This window comes from Accipiter gentilis, chromosome 22 (assembly GCF_929443795.1).
Source record: "Accipiter gentilis chromosome 22, bAccGen1.1, whole genome shotgun sequence".
NCBI lineage: Eukaryota > Metazoa > Chordata > Aves > Accipitriformes > Accipitridae > Astur > Astur gentilis.
Genome location: NC_064901.1, coordinates 8,954,175 through 8,970,057, shown reverse-complemented (window position 1 = coordinate 8,970,057; position 15,883 = coordinate 8,954,175).

Sequence of the window (15,883 nt, the reverse complement as noted above, 5' to 3'; positions counted from 1 at the left end):
TTCAAATGTTGTTCCTTATCTTTACTAAGAAGGGTGGAATTTCTTTACAGGCCCCGTTGATGCTTTTCTTTCTTTAGCTATCAGTTGCTGCTTTACTTATTTGTTTTTTTTTTTTAATAGCTAAGCCTAATGTTAGCACTTTGTTTCAAAAAGATGGAAAATGGTGTATTTTTTCTTTTAGTCCTTCTCCTGTTATTGTTTGGCAGGACTCAGCATCTACCATTGACTAGATTATATTATGGCAGGTAGGATTGTTTAATAGCCACAGGGTTGCCGTACACAGCATTATCTTCAGAAATCAGTGCAGGATGTTTACAGTTAGTTTTCCATTTGCTTAACTGCAAATGTGGGACACAAAAAATGGCTAATACAGGAACAATAAATTATTGGGAAATCCTGTCTTTCTAAAATAAGCCATTTTTTGGCACTAGAAGTCTGTGTAAAATAAAGGAAAATACTGACCCATAACAAGAAATCCTTATAATTCCACTAGAGAACATCTTACCCTCTTTGCAACTAGGGATCAAACCCAATCCCTGCTTTTAGAAGAGCATATTTTACTAATATAAATGGAATCTTAAACTAATGAAACTTCCTTATATTCAATTTTTGTAATTTCAGAATGATCAGATTTTCTTTTAGAACCCAAAATTTCTAAGGGGTAACATAAAATATTAGAACCTAAGGAGAAAACTGGCCACTAAGTCAAAGATACAAGCTGAAGTTATGTTACTCCACAGATCTGATTCTACAGTTATCCTGCAGTTAGGAGAGTTAAGAAGTTATTCTACATTTATAAGCCCATTTACCAGCTTGCTCTTCAGACATGGGATGAATCAACGCAAGGCCTTGAAAGATGGATGCTTTACTTTTGTGAGTGTTGCAGACTACCAAAAGTGATGTCCATGAACATTAAGTATCTACATTATCTACATGTATTTGAATAGAACGAAGCTATTGGATTTTAAAGTACAGGTTACAACAGACATAGAATTTATCATGTATCTTGGAAAGCACATTTGCTCAGATGTAAAGTACATCTGGCTTCTACTTTGGAACCACATATTTTGGTTCATTGTCCAAAGATTGCTTGAGTTTAAGTAGATGGGTGAGCCAAAAGCCATAAAAGTGGCAAAAAAAAGTAGCCAAAATTCTAATAGTGGGGTCTTTTTCAAACATACTTGCAAGGGATAAGCAATGAGAGTAAACGCTTGTGAAGCTGGCAAGGTACTTTTTGAAAAATGGGTCCCAAAAGGAGGCTGACACCATGGGACATATACATGGGACACAGGCAGAAGCAGCAGTATCAGAAAACTGTGGCACAACTGATCCAGGAAGGAGTGTGATGGGAGAGACATGGTATGGGATTGTAGTTACACTAGGGTGTTGCTAGGAGAAGCCTCACAGAAACTTTAAATTTACCTGGAAAGTCAGACTGAAGGAATGCAAAGAAAGGAAACTTTCCCAACAGATGGTGAAAAATATGGAACAGAAATCTGGGTGAAGTAGGTAATAATCTGTGCAATGAAAGACAATGGAGATACTAACATATTTCTAACCGTAGAGGTGGAGAGTAAAAGGCAAGGCAAGAGGATTACTAGGATTAAGCAACTGTATTGATTTGCAGGGAGAAAGAGGGACAAGAATGAAAACCCAAATTGGCTTTGCTGGTTGAGAGCAGGATGAGAGTAGTCCTTCCAGGTGCAACAGAGCAATGGAAAATATGCCACTTTCTCTGTGTTGTACTGCTGCCGCTTATAAGATGCCTAGAGTACTACTGACGAGCAGGGATGTTGATTTAGGCACTATAAAATGACAAGAAGATATGGTGACTTTCCTGAAACTCTTACCATTCAAACTGAGAAAGTAGGTTAGAAAAAACTACAATTTGCTGGTGATGTCCTAAAACTCTGAGAGAACTCCTGTTGTGAACATGTGTGTAGTTTGGAAGATCAGCTCGATATCAGCCGTTCTTATTCAGCTTTCCAGTTTGGAGCTCAGGGACAGAGGATTGGAGGCAATTCAATTATCCAAGGTGCATGGTGTGTGAAAAGGGAGTGGGTGCTACATAGAGCTCACAGGGACTCCTCAGGATTAGTCACTTCGCCCATCAGGAAGAAACAAGGACACAGTTTGCGGCAAAAAGCAGACTAACTTGCTATTAAACTTCTTTAAAGGTAGAAAGAGCAGTCATAATTTGTTGAATTGTGGGAATGACCAAAGCAAATTCATATTGCCCCATGAAGATCAGTGATTTTCAGTATCACAGCTTAAACAGAAGTGCAGAGGAGGCTTTTGGGGCGATAGGCACAAAAGCCAGTGGCTGACTTTTCTTGTCAACCCCCCATGTAGGTTGGGGTTCACAGGTATTAATAGAACCGGTTTCGTCTCTCAAAAGAGAAGGAAGTAGAACTTGATTCAGGAACAATTACAAAATTCAGCTGAGGATACACAGAGAGAGAGGGAGGGGAAGGCTGAAACAAAGATGGAGGCTGAAGTAAAGGGCTGAAATGATAGCAGTAGACATAGAGTCGTTAGTTAAATGTGTAGCTTGAATCAGCAAAGCATTTTACAGACTGAGTGGAAGGACTTTCTATCTAGAAAGATACATTGCAGAGAAATATTAGAAGGTTACCATGAAAAGTCTGGCTGTTAGTTTTGTTGTCTCTTTCATCTCTTGCAAACCAATTGTTTTAATTTATCTATTTAGTGCCGACTGTCTGCTCAGCTTTGTGCAGAAACACAACAATAAAGACTGCTCTCCTTTCTCTTCAACAGGCTTCACAGGGTATATTAGCAAATGTGAATGCTTGCTTTTGATTTCTTTATATCCTTTGCAGAATGATGAATCTTGATGAGATATGTCATGGAAGACTCTAAGGAAATCTCCTATTATCAGGAAAATGAAAAATTCATCTTTGTTAACCCATATACATTCCCCCCCACCCAAGTAAATTAACAATTCAAAATCTTACACTAAACTTCATTAACTTTCTTCATGAATAATTCCACTGACATCTGAGCAATTTCTGTGTGAGAGGATGAGAAGACTTGTCCTTTTATATTGCACTTGCTTGTATGAAGGTAAATAAATTAGAGGGAACTAGTCTACTGTCCACATGTGACAAAGGAACATTGCTATACAAAATAGTAACATAGTACTTTTGGCACTTACTGATTTTTTTAGGTTACTTAAACAATGTTCATATTCAGCTTAATTGTGACTGGAAATATTCTTAATGAGCATCCTACAAACTGTTAGATATGTTGGATAATAATACAATGAACCAGTATAATATACTCAACTTAAATCCCAAGGAGTCTCATTAGCTACAGCAGGAATAAAATATGAAGTTTTTTTACAAGAAGAGAAACACTCTAGTCTCAGACATCTTTGTACTTCAGTATAAGCTTCATTTTAAGTTAGTTGTTAAGAAAAAAAATCACATCTTTAATGATCATGACTTGCCTGTGGACATTACTTAGCCTTTGGCTTAATTTCTAGCTAGCATTGGAGTAACCATCTCAAATACCAAACCAACTTTACCTATAGTTATTTGTCAAAACCATACCTGTTAATTTTTATTATTTGGTTGTGCACCAGGTAAATCAGCAAGTGTTTTCTTTAGCACTTGAAGTCATGTCATGGTGTAACTTTAAAGCTAATTAACATTCATTGGCAAGTCATTTAAGATTGTATGTAGGTTGACTTAAAGACATTTCTTCCAAAACAGTTGTTACATTTTTTCCATGTTGCTGCATTGTGGATTTTGTGCTTAGCATCTGACATGTTTTCTCAACTACTGCTTTTTAACGAAAACATGAAAGTACTCGGGGGAATGTGATAAAAGCAAAAATTCTATGATCTTTGCAAGGTAAATGACAGCATGGAAATTGTCACATCTGGATCAAAAATATTTCATCTGTTTACCTAAATAAACATATCTAAACATGGGTTATTAGGATTGTAACTCAATGTATGTTTCCTTTAGCAGCGTCTCCTTTTTCATCGATAATTTCAATGAAATTGATAATTTGGTCATAAGCATTTAAATAATGCACATCTTGTTTTTCTTTATTTCAAACAGGCAAAAGAAGATTACCAAAAATATTTTTTATGTCTTATCCCTTTTCCTGTTAACACCTTGTGACTTTCTTCTCTTCATAGGAAATCATGGTCATTTAAATTTAGTCATGATATACATGTAGGAAATGGCAGAAAGTGTTTTCAAGACAACAGAATAAAACCCAGCAACAATATTGATATTATTGATACTTTTAAAAGAATATTGGTTATTCAATTTAGATGAAATTTTGCTCCTTTACTGATGCTGGTGAAATCACTTATGTTAAATAGACTTCTTATGTGAGCAAGCCATGCGAGCTTAAGCATTGGTTTTCTGTCTAGCTGCAAAAATAATCTTATAAAATACAGAGAAGGTTTGCTATCATCATGCATTTGTAGAAACATAGTATTTTAATTCAAAAGTACCAGTAAACATGCCAAAATTGTGGTTCAGTTAAAACACTCTTCATCAGAGAAACAAATTGCTCTGGGACTTTTATTTAACAGATTTTAATTTTTGAGCCACCTTGTGATTTGAAGCAAGAGTTATCATGGGAAGATATACTTTGTAAATTGCAATTACTCACTTTTTTTTTACAATGAAAATATTTTTTAATAACTGTAAAGACAGAGACTTAAATATTTTGTTTCAATTCTAGTCACATGTCTTGCTTTGAAATTAAGATAATCACACCTCCTTGTTGAGCTGGAAATGTTTTCTTTAAATTTGGTCACAGGTCCTACTATTCAATTAATATAATCATACCTTCTTCTTCTGCTGAAAATAAAGCAGTTGTTTAATTAAACATGCCAGTTGTTTATAATATAATGTTTCTGAAATACTTGTTTGAAAGAAAGGCTAAAGATTTATATCAAACATTTCAATCTGACAAGTAAATTACATTTCCTCTACCATAAAGAAAAGTAAGGCAGGAAAATGGTTGCAATATAAGAGTAACTAAGGTTGTTGCACTGAGGAAAAGCACACTTGTTCTCATTACTCGGAGATATGATATGCATCAGTCTACAAAGGTGACCTTTTACACTCTGGAGATTAAAGCTGAACATTTTACCTCCTTAAAATAGGCAAATAGACATTATTTTGAAACTGTAACTCTATTTTAATAGCTAATCAGTTCAGAGATGAGGAAAAAAGTGTGAGATTTGCAATTTAAAAAGTGAACAGAATGTAACATCTGTACTAACATCTTTAATAAAAGCAAGAGCAATGCTTTCTCTAAGGGTCTAGAAAGGTCTTCTTATCCTCACTCCCTTTCCCAGCCTCAAATCAGGATACTGTGTGTCTAAGACCTAAAAGAGGCAGGCTGCAGGAACCATCTCTCCTCTACTGAAGCTGGCAAGATTTGCAGCTTATCCTGTCCTGTAGGCAGGTTTTCCCATAGGAAGTTCTGGTGCCGGAAATGAAGTACTTCATGGTTTCCTAGAAAATCCTTGTTCTGCTTCTGGTAGCTGCGGTCCGGGTTACCTGGCTGGTGGTCTTCAAGATTTTATTGAAGGAGTCCAGTGGTTCTTTAAACTGACCATATTTTAATTTAATCTGTTTGAAACTAAAACATATTTTTGAGGGGAAAGGGCTTTAACCAATCTATGTTATCAGGATGTGCAGTCAGAGCTTCTTGATGCCTCCCTGTCTCAAATCACAAAACATCTCAGATAATAAACCAGATCATTTGAACAGAAAGGAGGCAACGGTATCAACCTGTCATATGAATCTTTTTCAAACCCTGAAAGACTACTGCAGTGTGCTTTGATAAGCCAGCCTAGGCAAAACGCACGGACTTGTCGTTGGTAACCGAAGAAATAGAAAACTTAACTGCTTTCATCATGTAATTAGCATAATAAAATAAAAAAAAAAGTTAGCTGCAATGTCATTTTATGCCTACACTTCAGTGCGACTCGGCACGGGCACGGGGGCTTTTGCTTTTCCCTCGTGAGCTGCAAGAATGAAGATGGGTATGATTTTTGCAAGGGTGAAATAGGTTGTCTGTCAGTTGGCTTTAGGCGACAGTCTGTCTGCAGGCCGTAAGATGATCTGCATAGTGCCAGAGGAAAGCAGGCAGAATTCCTGGCTTGCAAGCATAGATATTGATCTACCTCAGCCACCTAAACAATGCCTCACCTGTTTGCCTTGTCCATACCTTATTTTACGCAGTCTAATGCTTGTTTTGTTTGACTTTTCTTTTATTTCTGTGGATCCGAGCTTTGATACACTTTGGGGAGTACATAAACACAGTGTTGTACTTGAACATCACCATCCTGCAGAGTAGTCTGGTGGCTCTGGACCACCCCTCCCTGTATGAGAACAGCACTGTTATTGAAAATTATGAGTGAGCAGCTAAGTAAGTAGGCCACATACACAAGCGTTTGATCTATCAGACTAGTGTCCAATGACATTGAATGTGAGATGCTACTAATTACTGCACTATGTACTCCCAGTTAAAATTTCTTAAATTGGAGCTAGTAAAAGGCTCTATTTTTATAAATTCTTCTTCCTTCCCCCCCCCCCCCCCCCCCCCAGTGATGGTCACAAGATAAGCCACCACAGCATTTAGGATCCTATCCACTTATTTTGAAAACAACTATGTTATTGTGTACTGTCTCAAGCAGGAATGAAATAGAAAACGGCATTCATTTTCTCAGTAAACTATAACATAAATATTTTACCACCATTTATTATTAGTTTCCCATTTCCTGCTGACAGCAGTTCCAACTTTGCCAGCAGGCACTGTGTCTCACAATCGTATTGTGTTTGGAACAAATTAAGACAAACACGATTTCTTATAAAAGAAATGAACAAAATTTGCAATAAAAAACCCTCTACTGAAGCTAAATGAGCATTCCTTTTAAGTGCTGACACTTGGTATTATTTAATTTGCATACAGCACATTTCACTTTTACTGGAAAACAATTAAGTTAACGAAGAATTAAGTCATCTGTACTTTCAGGGATAATTGAACATTGCTCGATTTAGAACTGTTTTACGTTAATGCTGTGAAGGAACAGCCTACATCATGGTAAGTTTATCAGCGGCTTTGAATGCAAGCATACTTGCGGCCCAGCAGCATATGAAGTGGATGGATCAAAATGGAATACAAAATAGATTGTAATGACACTTAAGTTGAGCTGATATAGAAATCCTTTAAATACAGGGACTGACACTGGGCCTTTTTCCTCCTAGGAGACATACTCCTTACTTCATAAGATTATTCGGTGGTTTAGGGGCTAATAAAGAGGGAAAATTTTATTTCTTATCAGTTTTCTCTTATCTGGGTACCTTCTCAGGCACTAAAGTATTTTCCTGGATGAAGTGAGACAAAAAAATGAAAGAGTTTTATGCTGGGGTTGCATTCCAGTCTTTGTTACAGGTGTGTGAAACTGCAGTGAATTCAGGACTTTGGGCTTACACCCCAAGGCTTGGAAGACACGCTCTGATCTACCTATAGTACTGATCTTGAGAGTGTGAGGTGTTTGGTTTTCTTTTTTTTTTTTTCATTTAGACTTATAGGGTGGAAATAGATAATCCTTTTGGATTTCTGGTGTAGAAAATTACCAGTAAAACTCACTGCACAGAAATAGAAAACTTAGATTTAGAACTACTGTATTCCTTTAGAGGTAGCAGTCAGTCCAAGTCATTTATGCCTCACTTGAGATGAGTTTGTTTTAGAAGTGAAAACTTTGAGCTGTCCATTCCCTTTCTGATTTTTTCCCCCTCTTTGCCGAGTTCTCTCTTACCGAAGGTGCCCGACTGATAGCATAGGTAACAAAACTCTGCAGCTTTCTATGGAGTACCGCACACCATGTCTAAAAAAACCTTTCCTGTAAAGTTCTGCAGATATGGTCCAACCTTTAAATCAAAGAGCCCACCCTTATGGATGAAAGGCTGGTTTAACGTCTCCCTGCTGATTCATTCTTTGGCCGCTCAGCTGGGAATATCAATTGTGATAGTAATTCTTCTTTAAATAAATTGGAAGGGTGACAAATTATAGCTGCCTCTGAGAAATTTTGTAGTCAGAAAAAAATGCAATTTTAAAATACATTACTTTAAAAAATTTAAATAAGCAATACAATTAGCTAAGCACTTACATTTTATTAGCAATAGCAAGTAAAATTAATAAGTAAATTCAATGAAAAATGATTATGTGTCACAGTATATAGTTTTTACATTGACATTTCACATAATCTGACTTTGCTGAGAGGAGAAATCACTCGTCTGTTAAAATTACTTTTTAAAAGCTGTCAAAATTGGAAAACCTGCTGTCAAAAATATGATGAGAAAAGTTTAAAAATGGTAAAGTATGTTGACTTAGACAAAAAATATTACCTTTAGAGTGGAAAACTTGAATATTGTATCATTATCTTCTACACAGATGAAAAACGTTATCTTTTTCCAAGCTGGCCATTTTTTTTTTTGCCTTTTAGATTTATGTTTTGCATTTACATTTCAATATGAATGGGACCTCATCCAATTTATACTGCAGCAGAAGCTGAAAGTAGCAGGTATTTGGACATTTATATTTTAATCGTACGTTTGAGTTTTACTACTTTAAAAAATGACAAGATTAACAGCTCTTTAAGGGTGAAGCCTGCTGTTCATCTGCACTCTGGTCCTGCAAACCGCGGGGTGGAAGGACCCTTGGGTCCGTGGAGTTTGGCTGATGGACGGCTGGTGGGCTGCTGGCGGGAAGAGGTCCATGCACAGTAACATCCCCAGCCTGCCTCGAGGGAGCGGGTTTGGCATCACCAGCAATCACAAACCCTGCTTCGCCAGCATGTCTCCGCCCTGTTTAAGAAGGACAGTTTCAAAGAAGGTGGCAATCCATTCTCCGTGCACATTCAGTCTTTGGCCTCCTTGTTGAGACTGCCAGTGAGGATGCCAATTAGAACCATTCAAAAAAAGCCCAGATATGCTGTGGTAATAATGAAGTACAGATTTAGAGGGATACAATCCAAAATCATAATTAAATGGAAATGAGACCAAACAGGATCTGAAATAAGATTTGACTAAGAACTACAGAAGTACATCTCTCAAAGTACATTTTTGCCACTTACTTTTTCAGCCATTGCTGCCTTTAATACTGTACAGCCTTTAATGCTGCACTGCCTTTTATAGTACGTTTTCTTCAAATCACAGTCCCTGCATGCATATAGGTAAGACTGGCTACGAGTGAAGCAGTGAGAGTCACTGTGAGGGAGGAGTACACGTGGCAGTGGAAGCTGTGGAGTTAATTGTGATGCCTTGACCCAAGTTCTAAAGGATCTAACTCAGAAGTCATTGGACTGGACATGGGTGGTGGAAGGTAAGCAAAAAAACCATTTTGTTTTTGCCTTACTAGTACTTACTGTATTCTGGCATTGCATTTGTGATGTTCTTTCACTTTCTCAGCAGTGTGAGTTGAAGGGAATGAAGCACTTTTGCTCTCAAACATCATTCCTTGAAGTGCAGCCTGATTTAATCTTGCTGTTCAGCCTGGGTTTAATATGTCTTGAAATATATTCATTTTTTCCAGTTTGAAGAATGGCTACTGAAAAGTGCTAATGGCAACCTGACAAAACATACAGGGAAGCCATTCATGTAAATGATATTTCCACTCAGTTCATGAACCAGAGCACCCCATATTTTTCTTTTGTGTTCCCTCCAGGTCTGAGTAGCTCTTTACCTTTCCACATCCAAGTGCCCCCAAGGCATTCTTCCTCTCAGGTTTTCTATGCAAACAATCCTTTGCAGTTTTCCTCATAGAGTCTGTCTAGATCTCTAGTCTGCTTCTGCTGCTTAGACACATCGATTCCTGTCCTTCTTTTAAAATTAATTCCCACTGTGATGGCTCAAAAAATCTTTTCCTACCTAATCCAGTAAGCAGTATTGTCTAAAGGCTTAAGCATGCTTTGCTATGGCTCACACTGACCACAGAAGTGCTTAACAATCTTCAAACTAGATTGAGCAAATGAAGAATTTTTTTTTTTAGCAGAACGAATGGGAATTTAGAGTCAGATGTGGGAGGCTGCATCCCTTGCATTTTATAATCAGCCTGACTCACTTCAGGCAGTGTGGGGGCTGCTCTTTTAGTTCATGAATACCACCACATCCACACAAGTTTCTTTGAGGTCCATCTATCTATCTGTCTATCTGAACTCCCACACCTTTGCTTGAGTATCCGATGCCTCTGGTGCATGTTGGCCAAGCCTCTTGGCACTTATTTACTGCTTCAGGTTGTTCTGTAGAGGCAGGAGGAATAATTTCACAGTAGCCTAACACTTCTAACAAGGAAACACATTTTTAGTCTGTGTTATCTGAACCTGTCTTTAAAATAACTCTTGTTAACACAATTGTTGTTGCCATTGAACCTAATAGCGACTAAAACAGAGGTAGCTGGCCTCCAGTAGTTACCTGTCAGATGCTATCTGACTTATGTGAAGTGTTATTTTGGTATTTGCAAGGAAATAAATTTATCATAATGACAATCCATGTTTGGTCAAAAGATATTATATCCTCATACAAATCTAAGGCCTGAAATTCTGACAGTGGGAGCACTGCTAACAGAGAAACTCCCTGGAAAGTGTGAAGACAATATACACAAGGATCCTGGATTAGTAGTCAAAGAAAAAAGTGAATACCATATGTAAAGGTTAGTTCTCCCAGGTATAGCACCGGTTTGCCACACACAGAACACCTTGTAACATTTTTTGGCTATTTTTGTAGTGTACTATAGCATGGAAGAAACTAAGCCCGACTTACTGTGGTGCAATACAGAATGATACGTCGTGACTTCAGAGAAGACAAGGGCATACATTTTGTCTGAGTCTATTCTGAAGAGAAATCACTAGGGAAGAATCCATCTGGACCGGGAGCATTCTGGACTGCTAATAAAACCATTACGAAGTGTCCCCAAACACGACAGGTCAAAACGTTAGAACCTGAAGCTGAGACAGGATAATAAAGAAGTGAAGCAAAATCAAGAAAGACGTGAGAAAGTGCTGTTTGCAAACTGAGAATAATTGGAGTTCTTGGCTGGGAGGAGGTTGACCAGTATTTAAAAAGCATGCATATAGAATTCATATATTAAAAGCCTAGTGGAATCTTCCCTTATATAGGAACTGCTCAAGTATCAGAACAATCTCAAGTACTCTTTTGTAAATTATCAGTCTTGCTGGTGATCCTTTGGAAAGGTTGGGCCATGCTGAATGCAATTCTTGTGAGCCAGGGAAGAAGGCATATACAGGTACATGAAGAAGCTGGAAAATATGACCAGGAGGCTCTCATGCCATTGGAATAATTTGTTGAGGAGGTAAACAGATGAAAATAGGGGATAAAAAGGAAAATTTCACAGGCTGCAGAAACTCGCAAGCTTTCTGGAGAATTTGTCCTTTTTAGCTGGTCTTTATGTGGTAATGATCCAGATTTTATTACAAATTTACCATAAATATATTTTAGTAGAAAGATTTCATGAGTAATTTATATAATCGCCTTTATTAATTTAAACATCTGATTGCAGCCATTTTGTATTCCTTACAGGTAAAATTTTAATTAAGATGACATTAGTTGTGGAGCTATTAGAGAAAAAAAAATATCATTAGTGTCCTTTAATCTAATAATTTGAAGAAAAAAATTAAGTGTCTTCTAAAATACCTAAATTCCATTATTATTATTATTATTATTATTATTACTCCCACTTCCCAGGACCTTGTATTTGAGCAGATTTCATTTGGATGAGTGCTCTATGTAGTTTTATCAGCAGACTGCAGGTTCTGTTTTTTGATGATCCTGATCATCTCAGTCACTACATACAGGAAAAAAGAGAAATCCATGCTTATAATACCAGTCTGTACTGTCAGTAAACCATCAGAATAGCCAGAATGCACTTTTAAAGAGCAGAGAAGCTAATTAAGACTCAAGCAAGATCTATAGTACCTCCATGGAAACTCAGGCTCATTTATGAACTGCTGCTGTTTTTATCCTTGTTATATGTTTTCGGTTAAACAGTGTTTTTAATGGCAGGTTTGTTCATCACTGAGGAAATTGCACAGGCTCATCAGCATTAATGCACCAAGGAAGGAAATACCGGCAGAAATGTAGTATGGCTGTACTGCCAAAATATGAAAAAAGCATTCTTAGAGACAGAAACAAAATAAAAAAGACATCTCTAACATTTTCATACCACTTAGAGAGGGGTTGGTCTGTGGCCTGGTCATTCTGTGCCATACCAGAGCATTTACAAGCTAAGAAATCCTTGTCACCCCTGGATTATGTGGCACCAAGAATGCTGTTGAAGGCCATTCAGCAAATTAGTTTCCTTTCTAACCCAAATGGTGCTAAACAGTACTTGCAATGTACATGTAACTTTCTTTACTCTAACTTAAAAAGCTTGAGCAGAAAAAAATTTGCAATAGAATTAGCATAATTATTGATTTGCCATGCATCAGGTGCTCAAGGTTAAGTGTTTGAGCCTTTATACTTACTGTGAAGCTAATTCAGAGTAGCTCACCATCATTATCCTGTGTGCTATGGGATTTCTCAGACACATGCTTACCACAGATCAGAACACATCTGAAACTGATTACTCTGTAATAATTTCTTTGTGTTTCAGTCCTTTGGATTCCAGAATATTATGCACATACTTGAAATGTTCAAGAGCTATGTAGTGCATAAATCATGAGATTGTCCTTAAAAATGTGACACAGCTGAGGAGAGAGAGAAAAAGACCTGGAAACAGAACTAGAGAGAAAGGTAGAGATAGAGGCAGAGACAGATACAGGAATAGAGGTAGAGATATTTATGATTCTTTTGGCTCACCGTGATTCAGATCATATTTTCAAGACCTTCTACCCAACTATTTTTATAGTACATGGACGCCAACTTAAAAAAAAAATCAATAAGATTTAAGATTCACAACTTTCATAACTTTCATTCTTGTTTTTAATAAGTCACCAAATTATCATGACAGTTTGCAACAAAATCACAACATTCAGCAACACTGTTATTTGTTTTAGGCAAATGGCCTTCAGATTGTTCTTGAGAATAAAATTGACTTCATATTTACTGTGTTTTGAAAATGAAGGCTGTTTTGCACAGATTCTTAGAGAATGGAATCATCCTTTAAGCAGCATTGCAACAAACTTACCTTTGATGGAAAGAATTATTTTCTCGTCACCTTCCCATAAGGTGCTCAAAATGAAATTTGGTAAGCCATTCCTAAAAGACAGTTCTCTATATTCAGATATTGAAAAAATAGAATGGTTAAGAAAAGAGAATGGGGCTTGTAGTGGGAATGGTTAGAAAGTGTGTAAACATTGTTTTTCTTGTAAGAGATGCTAAAAAATGGAGGTCGCATTGATCTGAAAGATTTTAAGATAGAGTTTGATTAGTAACCCACTAAAACAAATTGATATCAGTAGTTTAAACTCAAGCTATAAATGAACCGCAACTACTAAAGAATGCACTGCCTATTCATTTCTTAAAAACAGCATCGCCAGCTCCTAATCCCTGTTGCATTCCAGACATTAGAGAGACCCTGTCTGCTGGCTAAGCATATGACTGGAATTCAGTAAATTCAATACATTCGTAGGTTCGTATATTTTTCTGGATGTTTTCCTTTTGCTCTCTCTTTAATTGTAATCAGCAGTGAGAGCAGGCTGTGGAGCTGAACCCAGTGAGGAAGAGATCTTGGAGTTTGCTGCTTTATGGAAGCAAGAGAAAAATGGTAAACTACCAAAAATAGAGTTGTACTTTTTCGCAAGTTGCTCCTGACAAGGTTCCGATGATAACTCCTGTAAACCTCCACACTAACTTGAAATGTTGAGTTTAAAATCTCCAATTTTTCTAAACCCATAGATTCCCTAAATCTTCCAGGAATGAGTTTGTACTTACTTTTAGATAAAATTCTTACAGTATAATTTCCCTCGGCTTTATAGTGACAGTAGCAGTGACATACCAAAGTTATAATCAGTTCATAGCACGATGTATAACCCACTCTTTCAACTTTGCTATCATGAACTTTTGTGTAGGAGGATCAAATGTTGGCTATTAATGGTTTCTGGAAGAGGCAAATGAAAAGAAGAAATAGGACAATCCTCTCTGGTATCTCTCTTAAGAGGAAATCAGCAAAAGGAGAGCCTTTTGGTCAAAATGAATACTCTGGCATTTTAAAAAGTCATGTGCAATAAAGCATTTCTGAAATGTCCTCGTAGCAAAAGGATTTTAACAAATGAAACAAGAAATTATAATTCCCTATCAAAAATCTGAAGAGGGAGGGAATATTTTTGCTGTGTGCAAGCTGAATCAAGTTAATGAGGCATCTAACACTGCGAAAAGAGCGTTCTCTATAAATAAATCCCGTCTGATTGGGATATATTAGTCTTCTGATAACATTCTATAGCCTACAGATGCTTTGAATAGAAAGTGTATGTGTGCAAATACTCAGATCTATTGGAGTTACTGTTCTCCAAGTCCTTGTCCATCACGCATATTACAGTCATTTTCATATTTAAGCACTGAATAAAACCTCAGTCTCACTCCACTGCCCCGTTTGAATAGGTAGGCTCAGCAGCTAGGCTCTGTGAAAGCTCTGGAGATTGTATTTCACACACAAAGATGTGGCTAAAGAGCAGCTGTGTAGCCTGTCAGTGGAGGACTCTTCATCTGCTTGCCAGAAGTAACACTTGCACTCCCAAGAGCTTTAAAGGATCAAGGAGTAAGGCTTTCGTGTCATGGAGTACTTTCCCTCATCACGATCCTGGCTGTATAGTTCTATGTGTCATTGAGACTTTGTGGTGACTGTGAAGGCAGCATGGGCAAACAGTCAGGAGAGAAATTCTATGATGTGAAGTTACAGGGTCTGGTGGCTTTCTCAGAATTAAGAGTGTGTTTAACTGAAAAATCTCTTAATTAGGGTGTCAATTTTTTTTTTTGTTTTGGAGAGGGAAAGGTTTTGGAAAGTTCTTTTGAAAAATTATTTAAATTTTATTTTATTTTAAAAAATTTTATCCTCCAGGGAATTGAAAGGTCTTTCTTTGTGAAGTATCATACACTTAAATTTTCTTGAAACTGTGTCGTAGTTACCTATGCATTATGCTTTCACATTTTCCTAAAGTATTTGCTTCTTTGGAAATCTTGTTAATCCTCTCCCCAGTTTTGAGCACAATGTGACCCGGATCTTTGGAGAAGGTGTTCATGTTGCTTTGCTGTGGTCACCCATTCCTTTCTAATGGGAAAAAAAAAAGAAAAAAAAGAATTGGCTTCAGAAAAGATAACCTAGTTTTTGGAGCATTGCATAGCAATTCAGAAGCTTTAGGAGTATTTACTCTGTTTAACAACTCAGAATAAAAGAAATAAATACTCAACATTTTGATGTCAGGAAATACTCCAAATCAATAAAGCATAATTAGTGATGCAGTCCTAAGAGCAAATTTATAGAATTTCTGTTTTCATATACATTTTCTTTGAACATAATAATGTGGCTGTGGTTAGTGCCCTTTTATTTTGTCCCTAAGGCTGGATAGCAGAGGGTTTCTTTTTTTTTTTTTTTTTTTTTCCAACCATGTAAGAGTATTTGGTGGTCAAATTAACTTTTGAATCAAAATGCAAAAGTTCTAATGAGCTTTTAATTAGATATTAGGACACTGCTAATTTGAGAACACAAGAATTTAGGGCAAAGTCTTTTTTTGGAACTAAGTGCTGCCGTGTTTTTTGAGGGTCTAGACCGTTGGATTCAGAGTGATAAGACTAAGAGTGAATAGTGATATATCTAAAACTGTACCAACATGTCTAGTTAGCAAAACACACTCGTCCTGTAGTTCAGGATA